The 13,543-nt window shown below is 41.4% G+C and overlaps 1 protein-coding gene across 2 annotated transcripts in view; it reads right to left on the bottom strand.

The window, feature by feature from the left end:
* The window catches only part of LOC124619454 (palmitoyltransferase ZDHHC23-B), a 71,289-nt gene that overhangs the window by 27,009 nt on the left and 30,737 nt on the right, over positions 1-13,543 (bottom strand). The window lies entirely within an intron of this gene.

Below are 13,543 nucleotides of genomic sequence, written 5' to 3' on the forward strand. Positions count from 1 at the left end.
CAAGGGCATGGAAACACTGTTGGAGATGGGCATGTCACAGGTTAGCAGAGACTGCGGCCAGGAACACTTGAGATTGAAGGATGTTCCGATATGAGGGGAGATTCTACTCACTGTAATGATGACACATTGAACTGCAGACAGGTACAGAGGAAAGACTGTTACAGATTTAGCTTTTGCCAAAGTCTTCTTCAGAAATGAAAACAAACAAACACACACACACACACACACACACACACACACACACACACACACCGCGCGTGCGCGCGCACATGCAAGCAAGACAGAAAGCAAGCAAGCAAGCCAGCTTCAAGCACATGTGTACACCATCTCTGGTCCGAGCTGCTAGAGATGGTGTGCTTGCTTGTGTGAATGTGTGTGTGTGTGCTTTTCTGAAGAAGGCTTTGGCAAAGAACTAAATGTGTAAGTCTTTTCATTGTGCCTGTCTGAAATTCAACCTGTCATCTTTGCAGTGGGTAGCAATCCATCCTTTTTTAATATTGTTGATATTGCAACCTGAAGCTTCCATTGTTTCATATTTACATAACAAGCTGGTATACATGGACGGAGTGGGGAGGGGAGGGAGGATTACATGGCACTTGTTGCAAAACAAACATTGTAATTAAGTATGTGGTGCTCAGACCCAAGTCCTGCCACTGAATGGTTAAAACTGCTTTTGGCCTTCCTTGACCACAGTTTGATGCTGATGGCAGGTATGTATTCAGGTGGGCCCAAGATGACTCACATATAAGATTGTGCAACAATCAGAGCTGAGCTGGTATACAACATGGCTGCTTTTACACGTAGCCCTACATCTGAAAGGGTAAGATATGCCTGTGACGTGACTGGCGTATAATGAGCTAGATGGGTGTACAGGACAGGCATAAGGGTGGATCAGGATATTTCATAGGTTGGTCAGGTGGTGGAATACTGCTTTTAGAGAAATGCAAAGGTTTGTGAGTAGGATATTTATAATTTTTTTAGGAAGGGTGTGGTTTAGGTGTTCCAGTCCTGGGTGCTATAGGGTAAAGAGTGGGAGGAAGGGGTGTGCTTTTGCAGCTGGTTCATTGGGGTGGTTTTATGATTAGGGGCATGATCGGTATGGTGTGACAGAAATGTTTGCAGACTAGGCTTACAGGGTAGTTCCTGTTTGTGCAGGCTTTGATGAAACAACTGATACTACATGTGAAATCGTGTGGGCACAGTCTCAGTATCAAAAGTGTGCATAAATTTATAACTGATTTGTAACCAAAAACTTTTGAGAAAAATTAACCTCACTAGTACATCTGTTCCCTGATCATATTCTTATTATTGCAGGAGGCTTTAATAACCCAGCACTTGACTGGGACAATTATAGTTCTGTTAGTGGTTGGTATGTCAAGACATCCTGTAAAACAATGTAAATACCTTCTCTGAGAACTATCTACAACAGGTAATACAGAAGCCTGTTCACGAAGGAAACAGACCTAATGACTCCAAACAGAGCTGACTTATTCAGAAATTTCATTGCTGAAACTGATATAAAAAAGAGGAGGTTGTAGCAACAATGATTACCAAAGTACAAAAAACAACTAAAACAAGCACAAAGATTTAAATGTTCACTGAACTTGACAAAGAGGCAGTATGTCATTTCATCAGTAAATTGAAATATGTAACTCTGGGCAGCAGACTGTAGAAGAACTATGACTCAAGTTTAGAAAAATAACTGACCAATCACATACGAACCTACAAGAATAGCTTTTGACAGGAGAGACCATTTATTGGATACAGTCTATGTAAAGATACTTCTAAAGAAATGACTACTGTACTAGAGGTGCAAAAGAAAGCATAGGGATATAGATAGGGAGATATGTAGAAAGAAACGTCTTCGTCTTTGGCTGTCGAATGGATAAAGTAAAGCCTTCAATGACTAACTGAGTAAAATTTTGTCGAAATAATCTCACAAAACCCAAAGAAATTCTGGTACCAAAACGGCCTTGCTGTGCTGGTACTGCGAACGGCTGAAGGCAAGGGGAAACTACAGCCGTAATTTTTCCCGAGGGCGTGCAGCTTTACTGTATGATTAAATGATGATGGCGTCCTCTTGGGTAAAATATTCCGGAGGTAAAATAGTCCCCCATTCGGATCTCCGGGCGGGGACTACTCAAGAGGACGTCGTTATCAGGAGAAAGAAAACTGGCGTTCTACGGATCGGAGTGTGGAATGTCAGATCCCTTAATCGGGCAGGTAGGTTAGAAAATTTAAAAAGGGAAATGGATAGGTTGAAGTTAGATATAGTGGGAATTAGTGAAGTTCGGTGGCAGGAGGAACAAGACTTCTGGTCAGGTGACTACAGGGTTATAAACACAAAATCAAATAGGGGTAATGCAGGAGTAGGTTTAATAATGAATAGGAAAATAGGAATGCGGGTAAGCTACTACAAACAGCATAGTGAACGCATTATTGTGGCCAAGATACACTCCTGGAAATGGAAAAAAGAACACATTGACACCAGTGTGTCAGACCCACCATACTTGCTCCGGACACTGCGAGAGGGCTGTACAAGCAATGATCACACGCACGGCACAGCGGACACACCAGGAACCGCGGTGTTGGCCGTCGAATGGCGCTAGCTGCGCAGCATTTGTGCACCGCCGCCGTCAGTGTCAGCCAGTTTGCCGTGGCATACGGAGCTCCATCGCAGTCTTTAACACTGGTAGCATGCCGCGACAGCGTGGACGTGAACCGTATGTGCAGTTGACGGACTTTGAGCGAGGGCGTATAGTGGGCATGCGGGAGGCCGGGTGGACGTACCGCCGAATTGCTCAACACGTGGGGCGTGAGGTCTCCACAGTACATCGATGTCGCCAGTGGTCGGCGGAAGGTGCACGTGCCCGTCGACCTGAGACAGGACCGCAGCAACGCACGGATGCACGCCAAGACCGTAGGATCCTACGCAGTGCCGTAGGGGACTGCACCGCCACTTCCCAGCAAATTAGGGACACTGTTGCTCCTGGGATATCGGCGAGGACCATTCACAACCGTCTCCATGAAGCTGGGCTACGGTCCCGCACACCGTTAGGCCGTCTTCCGCTCACGCCCCAACATCGTGGAGCCCGCCTCCAGTGGTGTCGCGACAGGCGTGAATGGAGGGACGAATGGAGACGTGTCGTCTTCAGCGATGAGAGTCGCTTCTGCCTTGGTGCCAATGATGGTCGTATGCGTGTTTGGCGCCGTGCAGGTGAGCGCCACAATCAGGACTGCATACGACCGAGGCACACAGGGCCAACACCCGGCATCATGGTGTGGGGAGCGATCTCCTACACTGGCCGTACACCACTGGTGATCGTCGAGGGGACACTGAATAGTGCACGGTACATCCAAACCGTCATCGAACTCATCGTTCTACCATTCCTAGACCGGCAAGGGAACTTTCTGTTCCAACAGGACAATGCACGTCCGCATGTATCCCGTGCCACCCAACGTGCTCTAGAAGGTGTAAGTCAACTACCCAGGCCAGCAAGATCTCCGGATCTGTCCCCCATTGAGCATGTTTGGGACTGGATGAAGCGTCGTCTCACGCGGTCTGCACGTCCAGCACGAACGCTGGTCCAACTGAGGCGCCAGGTGGAAATGGCATGGCAAGCTGTTCCACAGGACTACATCCAGCATCTCTACAATCGTCTCCATGGGAGAATAGCAGCCTGCATTGCTGCGAAAGGTGGATATACACTGTACTAGTGCCGACATTGTGCATGCTCTGTTGCCTGTGTCTATGTGCCTGTGGTTCTGTCAGTGTGATCATGTGATGTATCTGACCCCAGGAATGTGTCAATAAAGTTCCCCTTCCTGGGACAATGAATTCACGGTGTTCTTATTTCAATTTCCAGGAGTGTAGACACGAAGCCCACACCTACTACAGTAGTACAAGTTTATATGCCAACTAGCTCTGCAGATGACGAAGAAATTGAAGAAATGTATGATGAAATAAAAGAAATTATTCAGATTGTGAAGGGAGACGAAAATTTAATAGTCATGGGCGACTGGAATTCAAGTGTAGGAAAAGGGAGAGAAGGAAACATAGTAGGTGAATATGGATTGGGGGACAGAAATGAAAGAGGAAGCCGCCTGGTAGAATTTTGCACAGAGCACAACATAATCATAACTAACACTTGGTTTAAGAATCATGAAAGAAGGTTGTATACATGGAAGAACCCTGGAGATACTAAAAGGTATCAGATAGATTATATAATGGTAAGACAGAGATTTAGGAACCAGGTTTTAAATTGTAAGACATTTCCAGGGGCAGATGTGGACTCTGACCACAATCTATTGGTTATGACCTGTAGATTAAAACTGAAGAAACTGTAAAAAGGTGGGAATTTAAGGAGATGGGACCTGGATAAACTAAAAGAACCAGAGGTTGTACAGAGATTCAGGGAGAGCATAAGGGAACAATTGACACGAATGGGGGAAATAAATACAGTAGAAGAAGAATGGGTAGCTTTGAGGGATGAAGTAGTGAAGGCAGCAGAGGATCAAGTAGGTAAAAAGACGAGGGCTAGTAGAAATCCTTGGTTAACAGAAGAAATATTGAATTTAATTGATGAAAGGAGAAAATATAAAAATGCAGTAAGTGAAACAGGCAAAAAGGAATACAAACGTCTCAAAAATGAGATCGACAGGAAGTGCAAAATGGCTAAGCAGGGATGGCTAGAGGACAAATGTAAGGATGTAGAGGCCTATCTCACTAGGGGTAAGATAGATACTGCCTACAGGAAAATTAAAGAGACCTTTGGAGATAAGAGAACCACTTTTATGAATATCAGGAGCTCAGATGGAAACCCAGTTCTAAGCAAAGAAGGGAAAGCAGAAAGGTGGAAGGAGTATATAAAGGGTCTATACAAGGGCGATGTACTTGAGGACAATATTATGGAAATGGAAGAGGATGTAGATGAAGATGAAATGGGAGATACGATACTGCGTGAAGAGTTTGACAGAGCACTGAAAGACCTGAGTCGAAACAAGGCCCCCGGAGTAGACAATATTCCATTGGAACTACTGACGGCCGTGGGAGAGCCAGTCCTGACAAAACTCTACCATCTGGTGAGCAAGATGTATGAAACAGACGAAATACCCTCAGACTTCAAGAAGAATATAATAATTCCAATCCCAAAGAAAGCAGGTGTTGACAGATGTGAAAATTACCGAACTATCAGCTTAATAAGTCACAGCTGCAAAATACTAACACGAATTCTTTACAGACGAATGGAAAAACTAGTAGGAGCCAACCTCGGGGAAGATCAGTTTGGATTCCGTAGAAACACTGGAACACGTGAGCCAATACTGACCTTACGACTTATCTTAGAAGAAAGATTAAGGAAAGGCAAACCTACGTTTCTAGCATTTGTAGACTTAGAGAAAGCTTTTGACAATGTTGACTGGAATACTCTCTTTCAAATTCTAAAGGTGGCAGGGGTAAAATACAGGGAGCGAAAGGCTATTTACAATTTGTACAGAAACCAGATGGCAGTTATAAGAGTCGAGGGACATGAAAGGGAAGCAGTGGTTGGGAAGGGAGTAAGACAGGATTGTAGCCTCTCCCCGATGTTGTTCAATTGTATATTGAGCAAGCAGTAAAGGAAACAAAAGAAAAATTCGGGGTAGGTATTAAAATTCATGGAGAAGAAATAAAAACTTTGAGGTTCGCCGATGACATTGTAATTCTGTCAGAGACAGCAAAGGACTTGGAAGAGCAGTTGAATGGAATGGACAGTGTCTTGAAAGGAGGATATAAGATGAACATCAACAAAAGCAAAACAAGGATAATGGAATGTAGTCTAATTAAGTCAGGTGATGCTGAGGGAATTAGATTAGGAAATGAGGCACTTCAAGTAGTAAAGGAGTTTTGCTATTTGGGGAGCAAAATAACTGATGATGGTCAAAGTAGAGAGGATATAAAATGTAGGCTGGCAATGGCAAGGAAAGCGTTTCTGAAGAAGAGAAATTTGTTAACATCCAGTATTGATTTAAGTGTCAGGAAGTCATTTATGAAAGTATTCGTATGGAGTGTAGCCATGTATGGAAGTGAAACATGGACGATAAATAGTTTGGACAAGAAGAGAATAGAAGCTTTCAAAATGCGGTGCTACAGAAGAATGCTGAAGATTAGATGGGTAGATCACATAACTAATGAGGAGGTATTGAATAGGATTGGGGAGGAGAGAAGTTTGTGGCACAACTTGACCAGAAGAAGGGATCGGTTGGTAGGACATGTTCTGAGGCATCAAGGGATCACCAATTTAGTATTGGAGGGCAGCGTGGAGGGTAAAAATCGTAGAGGGAGACCAAGAGATGAATACACTGACCAGATTCAGAAGGATGTAGGTTGCAGTAGGTACTGGGAGATGAAAAAGCTTGCACAGGATAGAGTAGCATGGAGAGCTGCATCAAACCAGTCTCAGGACTGAAGACCACAACAACAACAACACGTGATCCCAAGTATCTGGACATCCACAAAACATACTTTTTTTCATATTAGGTGCATTGTGCCGCCACCTACTGCCAGGTAAACCATATCAGCAACCTCAGTAGTCATTAGAGATCGTGAGAGAGCAGAATGAGGCACTCTGCGGAACTTATGGATTTCGAATGTGGTCAGGTGATTGGATTTCACTTGTGTCATACGTCTCTACCTGAGATTACCACACTCCTAAGCATTCCTAGGTCCACAGTTTCCGATGTGATAGTGAAGTGAAAACATGAAGGGGCACGTACAGCACAAAATCGTACAGGCTGACCTCATCTACTGGCTGACTGTGATGGCCAACAGTTAAAGAGAGTAGTAATGTGTAATAGGCAGACATCTATTCAGACCATGACAAAGGAATTCCAAACTGCATCAGGATCCACTGCAAATACTATGACAGTTAGGCGGGAGGTGAGAAAACTTGGATTTCATGGTCGAGCGGCAGCTCATAAGCCACACATCACACCGGTAAATGCCAAACGATGCCTTGTTTGGTGTAAGGAGTGTAAACATTGGACAATTGACCACTGGAAAAACGTTGTGTGGAGTGATGAATCACGGTACACAATGTGGCAGTATGACACCAGGATGTAGGTATGGCGAATGCCCAGTGAACGTCTACTGCCAGCGTGTGCAGTGCCAACAGTAAAATTCAGAGGTGTGTTTTATGGTGTGGTCATGTTTTTCATGGAGGGGGCTTGCACCCCTTGTTTTGCATGGCATTATCACACCAAAGGTCTACATTGATGTTTGAAGCACCTTCTTGCTTCCCACTGTTGAGGAGCAATTTGGGGACGGCGATTGCATCTTTCGACACGATTGAGCACCTGTCATAAGGCATGGCCTGTTGCGGAGTGATTACATGACCTTAACATCCCTGTAATGGATTGGCCTGCACAGAGTCCCGACCTAAATCCTATAGAACCACTTTGGGAGGTTTAGAAATGCCGACTTCATGCCAGGCCTTACCAACCGACATCAATACCTCTCCTCAGTGCAGCACTCTGGGAAGAATGGGCTGCCATTCCCCAAGGAACCTCCCGGCATCTGATTGAACGTATGCCTGAGAAAGTGGAAGCTGTCATCAAGACTAAGGGTGGGCCAACACCATATTGAATTCCTGCATTACCAATGGAGGGCGCCACGAACTTGTAAATCATTTTCAGTCAGGTGTCCGGATACTTTTGATCACATAGTGTATGTTAAGGCTGGTTAGTGGCACTAAACCTAAGTGTCCAGACACCCACAGATGACACGACCTGAAATTGAAGGTTAGCAAAGGAAAAGCACAAATGCGTAACTACGTTTTGATGTGTTCCTATACAATAGAAATATCCATGAGTAATGACCAAGTTTAATTACAGCTATGAAAAAAAATGAGTGACATAGATATTAAACAATAGAAACTCCAGGTAGGAATATCAACAATGTAGGAAGAGACAGATTACTACTTACTGTAAAGAGGTCTGTGCTTGAAATATGCATGCTTTTTGTGTGTGTGTGTGTGTGTGTGTGTGTGTGTGTGTGTGTGTGTGTGTGTGTGTGTGTTTGAAGGATGTGGCCGAAAGCTTTATGTAAGTGTGTCTTAATTGCGCCTGTCTGAAATTTGATGTGTCTTCTTTACAGTAAGTAGCAATCTGTCTTCTCCTGCATCGTTGACATTGATATTGGTGTGTGGTGTTGAGCAGCAGCTGAAATAGCTAAACTAAATGAAGTCCCAGAGCCAAAAGAATCCATAATTGTCTACATAGAATTTGTGTCTGATATAGCATCTTAAACCACAACATGGATCCCTTGAATAAGAAACTTGGGCCAGTGTTTGGAGGGATGCACAACACACACCACAATCTACAAGAGTAGCAGAAGTGACCCCTGCAACTACTGTAGTGATTCGAGAATTTTTGTGTAAATTCTAGAACCACTCAGCCTTCTACCGTCTCGAACACACGATATTCTAGATACGGGCGTGGGATGGTGAAATCGTATCTACTGCGTGTCACATGTTTGTGTGTGTAGGTTTAAAATCAGTTGCAGGAAGAAAGTAGATGCGGCAGTCGAACGGCACCGATAAGTACCTGTCGGGCAATCCACAGATATGTTAGTGAGAGTGTATGGAAGAACCATGGAATCTATATGCAACTTTGTGCTTATTGTGTCACTGACTAAAGAGAAAGGTATTATGGTGAAGCTGTCAAAATCGTTTTTTGTGCGCCAAGAACTTAAGTTCTTAGAGCATATTGTAGGGGTAGAGGGAATTAGACCAGACCCTGAACGCATAAAAGCTATCAAAGAATGTCCACATCCCAGAAATGTAAGACAATTCATAATATTTATAGGTATGGCCAGATACTATAAACAGTACGTACGAGGGCAGGAGTTAAATGACCCATGAATTTTACGTTTATTAAAAAAGGGAGTACCGTGGACTTGGGCTCAGGGTGTAAATGACGCATTTGAAAACGTACAAACAGCACTTGTTGAGGCACCCATATTACACCATCCCATTTATGGGCGAAGTGTTTAAAATTTTGACAGATGCATCTGATTACAGTATTGCTGCTGAACTTTTCCAAGGAGAATGGAATCCAAGTAATGTAGAACAAAGAACCATAGCTTTTGTTGGTCGTAGCCTAAATAAGCACGAACTAAATTACACAGCTACCAAAAAAGAACTAGTGCCGATTGTATGGAGTATTCAAAAATTTCAAACGCTAGTATGGGGATCAGAAATCCATATTTATACCGATCATCAAGCTTTATCCTTTCTTATGAGTAGTAAATTACTGCACAATAGGTTGATATGCTGGATGCTTTTCCTACAGGAATACGATATCAAGATATACGTAAAAAATTCCTAAAATATAGTACCTGATGCATTATCGAGGCTACCCATAGGAATGGAAGACTTGTACCGTACGGAAGAGCCCAGCGTTATTTCTGCCATTAACTTTATGTCAGCAGAATATCTTAACATCAGGATAAAAGAGATGGATCAAAGAATAAGATCCTTGTTTCACAGAAATATTTTCTATGTGCATTCAGAACTCGTTACCTCCTAATCAATTGGGAAAATGGAAAATTGTAGATCATAACTTGTTTTAGAGAGGCAGTGTAACATCACAGCTTTGGTGTTTATGTATTACGAAGGTAATGGAAGATGAATTTGTATAGTACGTTCACACAGGGTATGGACAGTTTGCAATCAAAAAAATGCATCTCTCATACGAATAAATTTTATAATTTCAAGAAACTGGGGCACAAAATAGCAACTTTGATTAGAACCTGTGAAACTCGCCAGAAAGTAAAAGAGAGTGATACGTGAAATACAGAACGTATCCTATTATCCCTAAGTCATTACACGACCTTAGAGCAGCAGATTTCTTTGGACCAATAGAACAAGGAAAGGGAGGAGTATCATATTTTTGGTTATCAGAGAATGCTGTTCAAAATATGTTAAACTATATCCTATTACGAGAGCAAATATGCAGACAGTTATAAACTGTTTACAACAATACTTTATAGAAGTAGGTAAATCAAAACGGTTTCTTACAGATAACAGAACACAATTTGTGAGCAACAAATTTAGAGAATTTCTAGCTTGCGAAAGTATTCAACAAGTGTTAATGTCCAATTATAACCCATCATCAAATCTGTGTGAATGGGTAACGAAGGAAATTGGGAAATTATGTCATACATACTGCCATGAAAAACATACTTTGTGGGCAACAAAAATTAAGGACTTTGTTGAATTTATCCTAAATGAATTACCCCATTTATCGACTGGGTTGACAGCTTTAGATGTTATAGGCAAACCTTTTGTAGGAGAACCTTTAATTAGGTATTTTAATTGGCCTCAACAACATAGTGTCAACTACGAAGTAAATCAGGAAATAATTTCTAAAAATTTGATTGAAAAGGTGCAACGAAGAGTAAGCAAGCATAATGAAAAGGCTGTGGAACCTCAGTACCAAGTCGATGACCGGGTTCTTATAAAACAACATCTTCCCAGCTCGACTCTGAAGAAAGACACTCATAAGTTTTTTCAAAAATATGACGGACCATACAGGGTACAAACGGTGGTCCATCCTAAGACATTATTTTTAGTAGATCCCACAACTGGATTAGAAAAGGGGAAATACGATGTAAAGGATGTAAAATTGTATATCCCCCAGGAACGTTAACACACTGAGTTAATGGGCGGAGTGATGACTTGAGTTGTTTTCAGTGTTTCTTCCAAAATAGTTTTCCTGCAGTGAATTCCTCTAAAATCTAAAACTATCCTATAATCTTATTGCTTTAAATAAAAACAACAAAAAGGAGAGAAAAAAACTGAATATCACCATAAAATAGAGAAAACCTGAGAGAACCACAAAAAAGAGAAAAAGTGATGTCCAGGCAAAATAAATTGAATAGAGTATTATGTTTGTGGAAAATATAATATGATGTGACAAACTGAACAATCGTTATACCGAAGTGTATAGCTTTTCTATTTTGTATTGAGTATTTTATACCTTTCATGAGATGTGATATAGATGGGAGGGTTTGTCTAAATTTTGAAGGGGTGGGCAGTGTAGCTAAAAGCTTGATTTACAAGAACAGATAAATCATGACTAACACAAAACACACATCACACCTTTCAAACAACTCTCACAAACAAGTGTGCCTGATTCTTCTTCATTTGCTGTTTCCATAGGGTTGCTAGGATTTCCTTCCGGGACCTCATCAGCAAGGGCTGGATAAGAGCATTGATTATCGATCAGGGCTGAGTGAGACATCGATTACTGTATATAATTTTAAAAATGTAAGCGACATAACAGCCGGGATTTTCCGAAGTAAAATAATGGTGTGAACAATGTGATTTAAGTCAATAAAATTATGAATGTCATTTTCTATGTTTTTCCACAAGCACCCCGAAATTCATTTACTTGTAAGTATTTGCAAATCATCAACAATAAAACAAAACCAATAGTTCCTTTTCAGGACCACCAAATCTTAAATGGGAATACGTTCATCTTTAGTTAGCGAGGAATTAGTCTTTTCCTCAGTTAGTCTTTTACTTTGTTTACTCTGTTAGTTAATGAGTTCACTCATTAGTAAGTATGATATTTGGTTAGTTAGTTAGCTAGTCAGATGATTTGTTTGATAATTAAAAGTTGTGTGGCCTCATGATCATAAAACAAACAAAACTTATCCGAATCTGCAGAAAAAATTACTATTTCTGTCGACATCTGTAAAACTCTGATTCCTCTCTCTCAAACCCCACCCCAAGGGAGAGTTTTAGTTTAGCAAAGAAGTAAATAAGTGTTTTTTATTTATCCGTAACCATTTTCCATGCAAAAATGAGAACATGGATTTTCTTGAATTACAGCGGCAACTACCAAGAAACAAAACAAATGTTTAAGACAAAATGCATGTAGTTTTTATGTAGAATCTGATTCTGCAATAAAAAATGGGGGTTTCCAATTGAAATTTTAAAGTTGCCTCCCACCCCACCCGCAGGGAGCTGGAGCAGCAGGTTAATTCTGGCAACGGCAGAATCTGATATGTAATAATCTTGTTTTACTTCCTCTTGAGTTTGCTTAACTGCATAATGGCCTTTCTCTCGCACAATCTTGATGATTTCATGTTGCACAGTGCATGGAATGATCAACGTCTCTTTTCAGTCACAGAACTTGAAAAGAATTCCATTTATCACACAAAAGTGTTCATAATGCCACTATCTGTGAATGGATTTGATTGCTGCTAAATTATCATCCTCCTCTTGAGCTCTCCATTTCTTGCTATTAAACCATCTGCAAAATCAAGTGGCACATTCACAACAAAAATTTACAGTTTCTACATGTTTCATTCCAAAACAGAACGGTGTAGGAAGCTCATCTTCATAATCTTGATTACAAGTCCTTCTTATCCATAGTCTTTTGAAATGCAGCAGACTCCATTGCAATTTTAAAACATATTCCTAGCAAATATACCCAGAATTTCCTTACGGCATTAACAACAGCTAAAACTTGAAGCTCTTTATTTTTTTACTCATATACGTGACTGGATGGAACTTGTCATCACCTTTTGTATTCAAACAGCTCCAAAACCTTCTTAGCTTGTGTCCACGTGTAGTTCAGTTTCACATTTTGGGCTGTAGATTTTTGAAACTGGTTCAGATGAAAGAATATCTTTCAGTCTCTTGAATGCTTGCCTCCGTTCTTTCTAAAACCTATATTCTCGACATTCCTCAGCAAATTGCTCAGGGGTTTGGCAATTGCAGAGTAATTTGAGATAACCTCGCTGAAATATCCTGTTACACCTACAAAACTTAGTGTTGCTGCAACAGATTTCTGTGAAGTTTTGAACAACACACCCAAAAATTGAATAGTTCTCTTCAAGAACTGGCATTTTGCAAAATTAATTTCCCAGCCATATTCTGCTGCAATTTCTAACACTAAACAAAGCCACTGAAGTGCCTCATCACCACCCTTTGTTGGGATTATGATACTGTCTATGTAACTAGATGTTCTCTTGAGCCAATGCCCAAAAAACTGTGGTCATAAAATTCTGGAACACTGCAGGCGAATTTGATAAGGCAGAATAAACTATCCTGAACTGAACCCACCCAAATATGTCACAAATAAGGTATATTTTTGGCTTTCTTCTTCAACATCAATGTGGAAAAAACCATTCATGCAGTCTAGTGTGGAAGACATACATGCATCTTGCAGTTTATCTACAAGATCTTATATGAAAGGCACCGGGTAACAACCTTTCACTGTGATCTTGTTTAATGTTCTGTAGTCTATAAAGACACAAGTCTCCATTTTTCTTTCATACGACTACAACCTGGATAGCATATTCAGATGAACTTGGTTCTATTATTCCTTGATCAAGGCATTCCGGGACTTGGTTACCAAAAATTTCTAAAAATTTCTCTCTCTCCTGGTGATGGTCTTCTGGGTCTCCTATATGTTGTTGTTGTTGTGGTCTCCAGTCCTGAGACTGGTTTGATGCAGCTCTCCATGCTACTCTATCCTGTGCAAGCTTCTTCAT

Source organism: Schistocerca americana, chromosome 6 (genome assembly GCF_021461395.2).
Source record: "Schistocerca americana isolate TAMUIC-IGC-003095 chromosome 6, iqSchAmer2.1, whole genome shotgun sequence".
In the NCBI taxonomy this organism is placed as follows: domain Eukaryota; kingdom Metazoa; phylum Arthropoda; class Insecta; order Orthoptera; family Acrididae; genus Schistocerca; species Schistocerca americana.